This window comes from Malus sylvestris, chromosome 8 (genome assembly GCF_916048215.2).
Source record: "Malus sylvestris chromosome 8, drMalSylv7.2, whole genome shotgun sequence".
Lineage (NCBI taxonomy): Eukaryota > Viridiplantae > Streptophyta > Magnoliopsida > Rosales > Rosaceae > Malus > Malus sylvestris.
The window spans coordinates 10,877,447-10,888,710 of record NC_062267.1 but is presented as its reverse complement, the minus strand read 5'-3'; positions in this window follow the sequence as shown (position 1 = coordinate 10,888,710).

Genomic DNA, 11,264 nt, shown 5'->3' with positions numbered 1-11,264 from the left:
TGCTGGCCGCTTCAGCCATGAGTATTCCAGTTGTGCCGAGGCAGACGACAAGACTGCCCTCAAAGCCTTCAGGGCAGGCCTACATGACTGTTTTTTTAAGTATATGATCAATGCCAGCACTTGGAAGACTTGCTTTGAGCTGATTGCGTAGGCTTATAACCATGCCTCCGCCGAGTCAAAGACATACCAAAAGAAACCCCCAACAACCATCCTCTATCAGCAAGTGGGGAGTGGAAGCCAGATCCACCCAAATGAGAAGACCTCAACCTTCCAAACGACAGCGGTGCCTCCTCCTGCCTTACTTAATACTTTGTCAAGTCAACAGACATATCAATCTCAGGGCAAAAAGAAAGATTTCCATACTCACCAGTCTCATTTTAGTAAAATGAGTAAAGGACACTACTGCGATAACCAAGGGTATCGCCACGATAATCCCCGACCCAGGTAATCAACACAGTGGGTTAAGCACGTGTCAGGACAGGCCCTAACCCGAGGTATGAGGCATACACACCTTTGAATGCCACATGCGTGACCATGATGGCGAGAAGTGTATCACCCTTCATGATCATATTGAAGCTTTGGCATGTGAAGGAAAAATTGATCAATTCCTCCTTCACCATTCAAGGGGTAACCCTAACCAATGCCAGGTGAATGTGATATATTCCATAAGTGGCGGCACACCCATATCTAAATCTTCCAATAGGGCCTTGAAAAATAGTGAACAAGCTTTAAGGCCTGGCCACCAAGTGTTTCACGTGGAAGACATCAGGGGAGGCAAGTATCAAAAGCCTAACTGGGATCTAATATGTTTTTACCCTGAGGAAGAAAAAGGTATCATCTACCCTCACAACGACCCACTGATCGTGGAAGCTCACATAGCCAACTTTGAAGTACGACAAATCTTGGTAGACACGAGGGATTCAGTCAATATCATGTTTGCTAAAGCGTTCAAGGCACTTAATGTAGTTGAACACTTGCTCGATCGATCGATTTCTCCTATGGTAAGCTTCTCCGGTGATATCGTGCAACCTTTAGAGAGCATACACTTATCTTTCACCATTGGTACATGCCATTGCACAACTACCAGTACCACTACCTTCCTAGTGGTTGATTGCCTAATGGCATACAATGTCATCTTCGGATGCACAGGCATCAATGATCTCAAGGCCATGATATCCACACATATGTTGTTGATGAAATTTCCAACCCCCTATGGCAATGGTTACATTAGAGGAGATCAACTTAGTGCACGATCATGTTACAACATTTCGATCAAGCAACAACACCTGCATGTGCCCAAGGAAACCCTTTCTATACATGACCAAGTCATAAAGACCAGCCTAGACGAAGCCAACTTGGATCTTCACGGTGGCAACGGTCAACCCGACGATGATCAAGATGACTCATTCACCCAGCAAGCACAACCCGCTAAAGAGTTGGAGAATGTCTCTATCTCAAAAGATTATCCGGATCACATGGTGAAGATTAGCACCACCTTGTCACCACCCATTCGGTTGGCATTAATCTCTTTTTTGGAAGAGAACATTGAGTTCTTCACCTGGTCATACGAGGACATGCCAGACATCTCTCCTGATATCATCTGTTATTGCTTGAGTATTGACCCTAAGACTAAGCTGGTGAGACAGAAGTGAAAATCTTATGACGCTAAATGATACGAAGGTAGAAGTTGAAAAACTTAAAGGCATATGCTTCGTCCGTGAAGTCAATTACCCAACATGGGTAGCAAATGTGGTCCTTGTTAAGAAAAATCAGACCAAAGAAAGTCTTCTGCTCCAAAAGGTCTTGTGGAGAATGTGTTTCGACTACATCGACCTAAACAAAGGATGCCCGAAGGATAGCTTTCCTTTTCCTCTTATTGACAGACTTATAGACTTTACAACAGGGTGTGAACTCCTGAGCTTCATGGATGCTTACTCAGGATACAACCAAATCCTCATGAAGCCTTGGGACCAAGAACACACAGCCTTCACTACTGATAGGGGATTATATTGCTATAAAGTCATGCCCTTCGTCCTAAAGAATGCAGGGGTGACTTATCAGAAACTAGTCAATTCAACGTTGGTTGAACAGATTGGGAAAAGCATGGAAGTTTACGTTGATGATCTTCTAGTCAAGAGAAAACATGCTGACCAACACATTACAGACCTATCTGAAACTTTCACCATTATGAAGAGGTATCGAATGAGGTTGAACTCCAACAAATGTGCCTTCGGTGTAGGCTTTGGCAAATTCTTAGGCTTTATGATTAGCCAATGAGGCATTTAAGCTAATCCTAAAAAGATCCAAACAATCCTTGACATGAAGGAACTGGTAACTTCAAAAGACATCCAGGCTCACTTGAGGAATGTCGCTTACAAGCAGCGCATCTCCAACTACTATGACTCAAGGGTTAAACCTCGTTCTTTCAAAGTGGGGGATTGGGTATTGAAGAAAAGATTACTCTGCGATAGAGTCCCGAGTGAATGAACACTTAGTCTAAACTGGGATGGACCGTTTGAAGTTGTTGGCATCAGTCGTCCTGGCTCCTACAAGCTTGGAAGCTTTAATGGCAAGACCCTTAGCCATCTATGGAACGCTGATCACTTGAAGTACTATTAAAAGTAAACTCACATTGTACAATTGTTAAGCTTCAGTTGTTCAACATCCTATGTAACGAAGACCATTTAGCATGAATTCAATAAAGAGGTGATTTAGACAACTCGGTCCTAATCCTCTTACATTCCTAGCAGTGAAACACTCCGGGTTCAAAGCTTCAACATGAATGCTTCCAACATGAAACAAAGTCTAAGTATATGTCAACAAGACTATACAAATAAACGAACAGCTTCATAGTATATTCGTTCAATCATACATTCCAACACATTCATACATAAGCCAACTGTGCTTTAAAAGGGTTCAACATACTTTGTGTCATTCTACACTTGCTATAATGTGCCTAGGCACCTTGCCTTTACTCTCACCAACTAGGTGATGAAGGAACTTACCTTTGTGTCACCAACCAGGTGATGAAATGTACAATCTGTACTCTAATATTATTTGGCAACTTGCCACTCTTATCACCAACTAGGTGAAGAAGGAATTGATTTTCGTGTCACCAACCAAGTGATGAAATGTGATGAAGGAACTCACCTTCACCACAAATTAGGTGATGAAAGCAACTCACCATTCATTCCACCAACTAGAAGACAAGTGGTACAACTTGTACATGTGAACTCTTAGCATTCACAAATAATCAAAAACCCTCAAGCTTTACAACTCAACTAGGGGAGCACTTATGCCTAACAAGAGTTATAGTCACCAACAACGTTTTATTGCAAGCCAATAACAACTTCAGTGCATGGTATACGAAGATCAAGTTATTTAGCCTTCTTGCATCTGCTTCAGACATTTATCCTCTGTAACAATGCAAACACTACAACTCGTAGAAAGCTTCACACTCTTCAAGACTGTTCGAAGCAAATTCAATTTATATGGTTCATCCAAACATTCGACTACTACAAGGTCTGGCTTGTATATGTTGTCTCTCCTACTTTTTCAAATTTCCAGTTTTCCCAAAAAAAATATATCAAAAAAGGGAAATTGGGAAATTCAACAAAGCTTCATCAATGGAGGACAATTACAAATTCTCAAAAGCTTCACACACTCTTGATCAAGACAGTATGAAGTAAAACCAATTTATGGTGCCAATAACAGCTTCATCAATGGAGGGCAAACACAATTCTGAAAAGCTTCACACACTCTTGATCAAGATAGTGTGAAGGAAAACCAATTTATGGTGCTAACAAAAGCTTCAGCTCCAAAGCTTCAACTCCAAAGCTTCACCTACAAAGCTTCAACACAAAAGTTTCACCTACAAAGCTTCAACACAAAAGCTTCACCTACAAAAGCTTCAACTCCAAAGCTTTACTTACAAAAGCTTTAACTCTAAAGCTTCACCTACAAAGCTTCAACACAAAAGCTTCACCTACAAAGCTTCGACACAAAAGCTTCACCTATAAAGCTTCAACTCCAAAGCTTCAACACAAAAGCTTCACCTATAAAGCTTCAACTCCAAAGCTTCACCTACAAAGCTTCAACTCCAAAGCTTCACCTGCAAAAGCTTCAACTCCAAAGTTTCACCTACAAAGCTTCAACACCAAAACTTCACTAACGAAGCTTTAACACAAAAGCTTCACCTAAAAAAGCTTCAACCCAAAAGCTTCACCTACAAAAGCTTTAACACAAAAGCTCCACCTACAAAAGCTTCAACACAAAAGCTTCACCTACAAAAGCTTCACACACTCTTGATCAAGATAATGTGAAGCAAAATCAATTCATAGTACCTAACAAAGCCTCAACCTCAAAGCTTCACCTACAAAGCTTCAACACCAAAGCTTAATATATATATTCGTAAATTCGAAAATTCAAAAATTCAAAAAAAAAAAATTGAAAATTAAAAAAAAAAAAATTTGCCTAGGCCTCCTCTTCTTTGGGCCTAACAACTTTCATAACAAATACATATGAATGAGGAGTTTTGGGCTACCACTTAGAAAGGAAAATGGTGAAGTTTTGTTACTTTGAAAACTTGGCTACTAGCAAGGCACCTCCTTCGTCAACTCTTTCGACCGGAAACTTGGGGGACTCTTACCCATATACTACTGTACTTTGATACTCGGAAGTCTCACGACCACTCAGTGACTTGGATTTTTCAAGTCTCCAACCGAGAAGTTTTCCTCATTCGGGAAATTAAGGGAGCACTACCTCAACCTACATGTTTCACTCATAAAGCTTCAACATACAAGCTTTAACAAAAGAAAAAAATCAAAGAACTTAGTGAAGAAGACTTTGGTGTATTTAACACAATACGTTGAAATGAAGCAAAGCTTATTTATTGATATCTCCGATAAGGTACAAATATGTAAATATACATGAATCAAAATAAACAAACAAGAGGGAGCCTTCACAAAGGTTGCTTAGGAGAAGTCTCTGCAGTCTGCAGAGCCCTAGAAAGAGAAGGCACCAGATGGTGATCATTCAGAGCCTTAGTATTGGGCAAAACCCCAGAAGGAGGAGGCACCAAAGGTTGATCATTTAGAGCATCATTATGCGGTACAGCCCCAGAAGACGAAGGCAATAAATGCCTTTGGAACAAACCCACAAACCTCTGATGATCAAGTAAAATCTGACCATCAAATTCCTGCAGCTGGTCAAGCTTCCTCTTCATGTTTGTAGCATAGTCATGTACGAGCCTGTGCAACTATTTATTCTCATGCTTGAGCCCTCTGATCTCCTGTTTGAGACTTATCACTTCAGCCACCAATGATTCAATTTTCGAGCAAATAGGCATTGGGCCATATTAGACACAGAACCTGCACACTGAACACTGAGAGCCAGAGAATCCTTAACCGCCAAATCATCAGACCGTTTGGAAAATAATATGTTATTTTTAGGAGTGAGAAGGTTTCTGGCTAGCACCGCAGTGGTCATATCATTCTTCATCACAGAGTCCGCAACTGTAAGAGGACCAGTAGAGGATAAGAAGGATGGGCGTCATATGTTATCTTAAGGAGGCATGGCTGCCTCTTCACCAAAGTTCAAGTCAAAACGACGGTCGGATGGGCCAGACATTTTCAGAAATGATGAAGTAGAAATGAGGTCCAATAAATCTCTGAAGTACGAAAATAAGGGGGAAATTCCTACAAGTAATAACTCTCTGAACATACTTCTTGCACACAATTGGTGCCCCTATAAAAGAAAGGGCAGCAGGGCCGTTTGTTCAAAAATCAAAGAGGCACCACTCTCCGGATTTCGAAAAGCAGATTTTCCTGAGTAAAATATGTCGACAATCCCCACACGCAACATCAGCTCATCAGGTACCATAAATAACTTTGCCAAAGATCTCTGACAAAGTTTAGACACATAAATTTTGAAGGTCCAGCTACCCTACCATTACCCACAAGGGTAAAGGACCAGCATCACTGCTTGATAACTGGAAAGTCCCTATGTGTGTCAACCTCTGTGCTCCGTGGCAAGGTAGACTGGCAAAAATGCCCAACCTTTACTCACATTGAGAAAACACTCCCAACAGGATTACTTCAAAAATTGAAGAGGCACTGTTCTCCGAATCTCGAGAACCAGACTCACACCAAGATTGCTTTCTCAAAAATCGAAGAGGCATCGCTATCCGAATCTCGAAAACCAAAGTCACAACAGGATTACTTTCTCAAAAATCGAAGAGGCACCACTCTCTAAGTCTCGAGAGCCAGATCCCCAATAGGATTGTTTGTTCAAAAATTGAAGAGGCAACGCTCTCCGAATCTCGAGAGCCAAATCCCCAACAGGATTGCTTGTTCGAAAACTGAAGAAGCACCGCTCTCCGAACTTCGAAAGCTAAATTTTCTTGGATAAAATTTGTCTGTAATCTTCACACGCAACTTCAGCTTTCCAGATACCATAGACCATTTTTCAAAGTGCTCTGACAAAGTTAAAACACGTGAATCTTGCAATTCCCACTACATTGCTATGACCGAGAAGGGTAAAGGAACAACGTTACTACTCGCTATTGGGACAATTCCTATATATGTCGACCTCCATGATCCACAGCCAGGTAGACCTGCAAATAAAAAAAAATGCTCAACTTTTCTTCACATCCGAGATAGCACTCTCAGCAGAGTCTCTCGAAATACTCAGCTTATTTTCCCCCCAATAATACCTCTGCAAACAAGCCACACCAGAGCAAGAGTATCTCATATCATCAAGGTTAAAGGCAAGAGTATCCCATATCATGTTTTTTCCTGTCTTTTCCTTTGCCCTTGCTCTTACCTGCAAGACAAGAAGAAAGAAAGCAATCAGTTAGAACCTGAAATCAAACTTCCAATTTGGAACTGATTGCCCGGAACCTTTGCTTGGTTGCTCACCTAGCATTGCTCTCGAGTACTCATCCTCAACTGTTGTCAAGGTCACGAATTCTTTCGGTAAATACCTCAAAACAGTTGATACAAAATTGGCTCTTTACACTGAAGCTGCCAAACATGGACGAGTCGTTGAGAAGTAGTACTCTGAAGGACCATTTAAATGCAAAGGTTGCACACCACTTTTTCAATGCAAAAGATTGAAGCAAAAGGTTCAACAATGAGCTAGGATAGATCACTATAGCACGACGCCCCCTGCAGAACCGCATAATCCATACAGAGGAGTCTAAGTCAAATCCAAGCTCAACATCGTTGCCCTATCCGAGTAGCTCAAGAAGTTTCAACAACCTTTCGCTGACACCGTCACCAAAGAGCAAAGCCTCGCCATGCCGCATCCACTACTTTGTCAACAGCAAAGGTATCCCATATCATTAGGGTCAAACGTGCTCTAGATTTGATGGACTTGTTTTCACCCTCAAATTCTTGAGTTGGCCTTATACACTAGAGGAAACCAGAAAACCTTCCAGCCCAGTTCAAGAATAAGCATGTGGAAAGTTACTTCTTCAAAAGCAAAAGTATCTCATATCATCTCATCTCCTTTTTCTTCTCTTTATCCTTCTTACTGCCTACAAGATAGGGAGAATGAGAAAAATCAGCTGGAACTCGAAATCAAACTTCTGATTTGGGACTAATTGCTTAGAGCTCTGATTGCTTACCTTGTATGTCACCTATTTCGGCAGATCTCCTAGCTCGGCGACTTGGGGGACTCCTACTACATGGTTTATATCGCGCTTGACCAAGCTTGAAACTACAAGTAAGCTTCAAGTGAAATTGATACATTACCTTGTGCATCTCCATCGGTTAAAGATACCACCCCTTGATGGAGAAAAAGTACTTCTAGAGAATATGCCACATTTACCTATGAGACTGATAAGGCAAGTGAAAACGATACCATACTTTGGTACTTAGAAGTTTCATGATTACTCAGCGGCTCGGATCTTGCAAGTCCCTAATTGAGGAGCTTCCCTCACTCGGGAACTTAGGGGAGCACTGTTTGTACCATACTTGACCAATCCTGAAACTACCGAGCACCGGTCAAAGTTATACCGTCAAGGACCTAAAAGAGTTTCCCTCAAACCAAGAGGCCAATCACAGCGCGACACGTGTCGACATCAAAAGCCAATCATAGCACGACATGTGTCAACATCAGAAGCCAATCACAACACGATACGTGTCAATGTCAGAACAAAGCTAGAAACTCTCTTCTATAAAAAAAGATCATTCTCCCACAATATTTCCTAATGTCATTTGTACTAAATCATTCACTAGTACTCACTAAAGGAGAGCTTGAACCTATGTACTTATGTAAACCCTTCATAATTAATGAGAACTCCTTTACTCCGTGGACGTAGCCTATCTGGGTAAACCACGTACATCTTGTGTTTACTTCCCTATCTCTATCCATTTACATACTTATCCACACTAGTGACTGGAGAAATCTAGCGAAGGTCACAAACTTAACACTTTCTGTTGTACCAAAGTCCTCACTGATTTTGTGCATCAACAAAACCCATTACCTTTATAATATATTATTATTATTGTGGGACCTTTGTAGGTTTCTCAATATGGTCGGATGCAACGTCAATTCTTATGCTTACGTGAAAAGCCTAATTTATGGTGTTGATGGAAACACGGATGGGCAGCCGTATTTGAAAAGGGGTGACCTTTTTGTTGACAAGCAAGATCTGTTAAGAAGGCTTCGAAAGTGATTAAAGGGAATTTTCAGTGCAAGGTCGATACATCTTCGAAAGGGCGTCTCATTGTCAAATGTAAGGATGCCCGGTGTCTATGGAAAATTTCCGCATACCGGAAAGGTAATGTGGAGTTTAGGATTGCCAAAGATGAAGTCTCCCACCAGTGTGATTTGGCCTTGTTGAAGGACCATCACCCATAAGTCAACACGCGGCTTATTGGTCACATGATGAGGGAAAAGTTCAATGATCCCGATACGATGTATAGCGCCAAAGATGTTATGCGCAACATTAAAACCACTATTAGAGTCATAGTTAGCTATAAGTCAGCATCTTAGGATAAAGGATTGGCATTGGCAACGAGATGCAGTTCACCTAAGGAACTCATATGCCAACCTTCTTGTCTTTTGTGACAAATTTGAGAGGCTAAATTCAGGTAGCAAGACAACAATTCTAACTGATGAAGACCATTATTTTCGGTACTTTTTCTTCGTAATTTGTGTGTCAGTCATGGGTTTCTTATCATGGATGCGGCCAGTTATTGCGATTGAAGCATCTTACTTAAAGTCAAAGTACAAAGGTGTCATCTCAGTCACGATAAGGTTCAACTGCAATTGCAACATCTACCCTTTAGCTTTTGCAATTGCAACATCTATGAACGAATATGAAGGCCAAGTTTTGCCTAAAAAAGAAGGACAACTTTTTCTACCACTACCATAAGGCAGCTAAATCTTATTCCCGTGTTGAGTTTAACACACACTTCGTCAAGGTGAAGACTTGGTAGCAAAGTACCTAAATGATGTGGGTGTGGAGAAGTCATTGTGGGCTCAAATGAATGGGAAGAGGTACAACATAATGACCACTAACATTGCCGAGAGCATTAATGCGATGTTGTGCTTTGCGATAGGGCTGCCCATACTTTACTGGATTGATTTCATTAGGGCGGTGTTGCAAAAATGGTTTTGTCAAGGACGAGATATAATGTGTATGACCACTACCAAGTTGTGACCTAGCCTCGGTGAGAAAAAATTAAGAAAAAGGGTACATGATGCAAGGCATATGCATGTCCATAAAGTAAGCGACACTGAGTTTCATGTTCACCACGTGGACGGTGAAGCCATGTAGATGTATGTACTAAAGTCGTACAGCATGGGAGGTAACCTATTCTGATTCCATATACCTGGTATTCCCCGCTCTGCAATGGAATGCAAAACATGTAGCCGAATGCACGTTAGTCTTACCTTCAATGGGGAAGGTACTGATTAGGAAACCCAACAAGCGACATATCCTGTCTCAAGGAGAAGATATAGTCCATCGGAAATGCAAGCGTTGCCAGAAGCTTGGTTATAACCAACGGAATTGCAGGGAACTTGTTGATATCCCCAACACCACATGCTTGTTTCCCTTGCATGAGGTGTCTCTGTAATGTGCATGTCATGGTATATTTGGATTAAAGTGTGTTTTTTTTTTAAATGGTAGAAGTAACTCCTTGTGCATGAGTTCTGCATATATTGTGTATCCATTCAGTCGTGCATTTGTTATGCAAATAAGAAGGATATTTAGTTGTCATGTTTATAACCCACATTGAATGGGATGGGGTCTGTGTGAAAAAGAATATATATACAAGTCTACCATGATATGGGTGAAAACCCATTAGGTTAAATTAAGTGGCCAAATATAACCCTAATTTATTTTTTATTTTTTTTACGACATATTGTTACTAAATATTTATGAGTTGACATGAGAAAAAAAGGACATCTTACACATTTACATGGAATGCACACCTCAAGTAGGTTAGGGCATGGCATAGAGGTGAGGTTATGTACACATGGACAACTCTTCTACCTTGTTTTATCAATCAAGTTATGAAGCCAACCAATACATTCGCAAACAAACCAAGCCAACTTTTGCCAACCAATTTCCACTTTTTAGCTTGGGATTTACACAACTATGAGGATGATGCCTTTTGTAATAAATGAAACGTTAAAATAATGGGGTAAGTATCATCCTATTTGCCGCCAATTGTTGAAGAGAATCCCAAATCGTATATTACATTGCTCTTTATCACACATTTTTTTGTTAAAAAATTGGGGAAAGTATCCCACCAAGGTATTCTTTGTTGCCACGTATCCATCCTTTGTTGAGGGAACCAGAACAATTTGTTGGCGCTAATTTTTGGCCTTTCTCATAGGCAGTCATGTCTTTGTTCACCTATTAAACCACAATATTTTACATTACTAACTCCACACATGCACACAAACACTAACACATTGCAAACTTCATCACAAGATTAGCCTCCACGCCTAAAATAGTTCAACAATATCTGATTATACGACATCGACTGGGGAATCTGACCATGAGAACAAAGTCACTAGTAACTTTGATTTCAATGAGGTAAACCTCATGGCTAGAGAACATGCCACATTTTTCAAAATTCAGATTGCTGACATTGAAAAGGAAAACGTGGCATGCAGGGTACGAACTGAGTTGTTCAAGTCTATCGAGGATGACCACAGACTCTGAGCTCAGAGGAGCCGCTTCAAGGTCAGGCTCCTAAAACACAAATTGAAACAGTGTTTGTATGAGGACAGTGTTAGCTGGT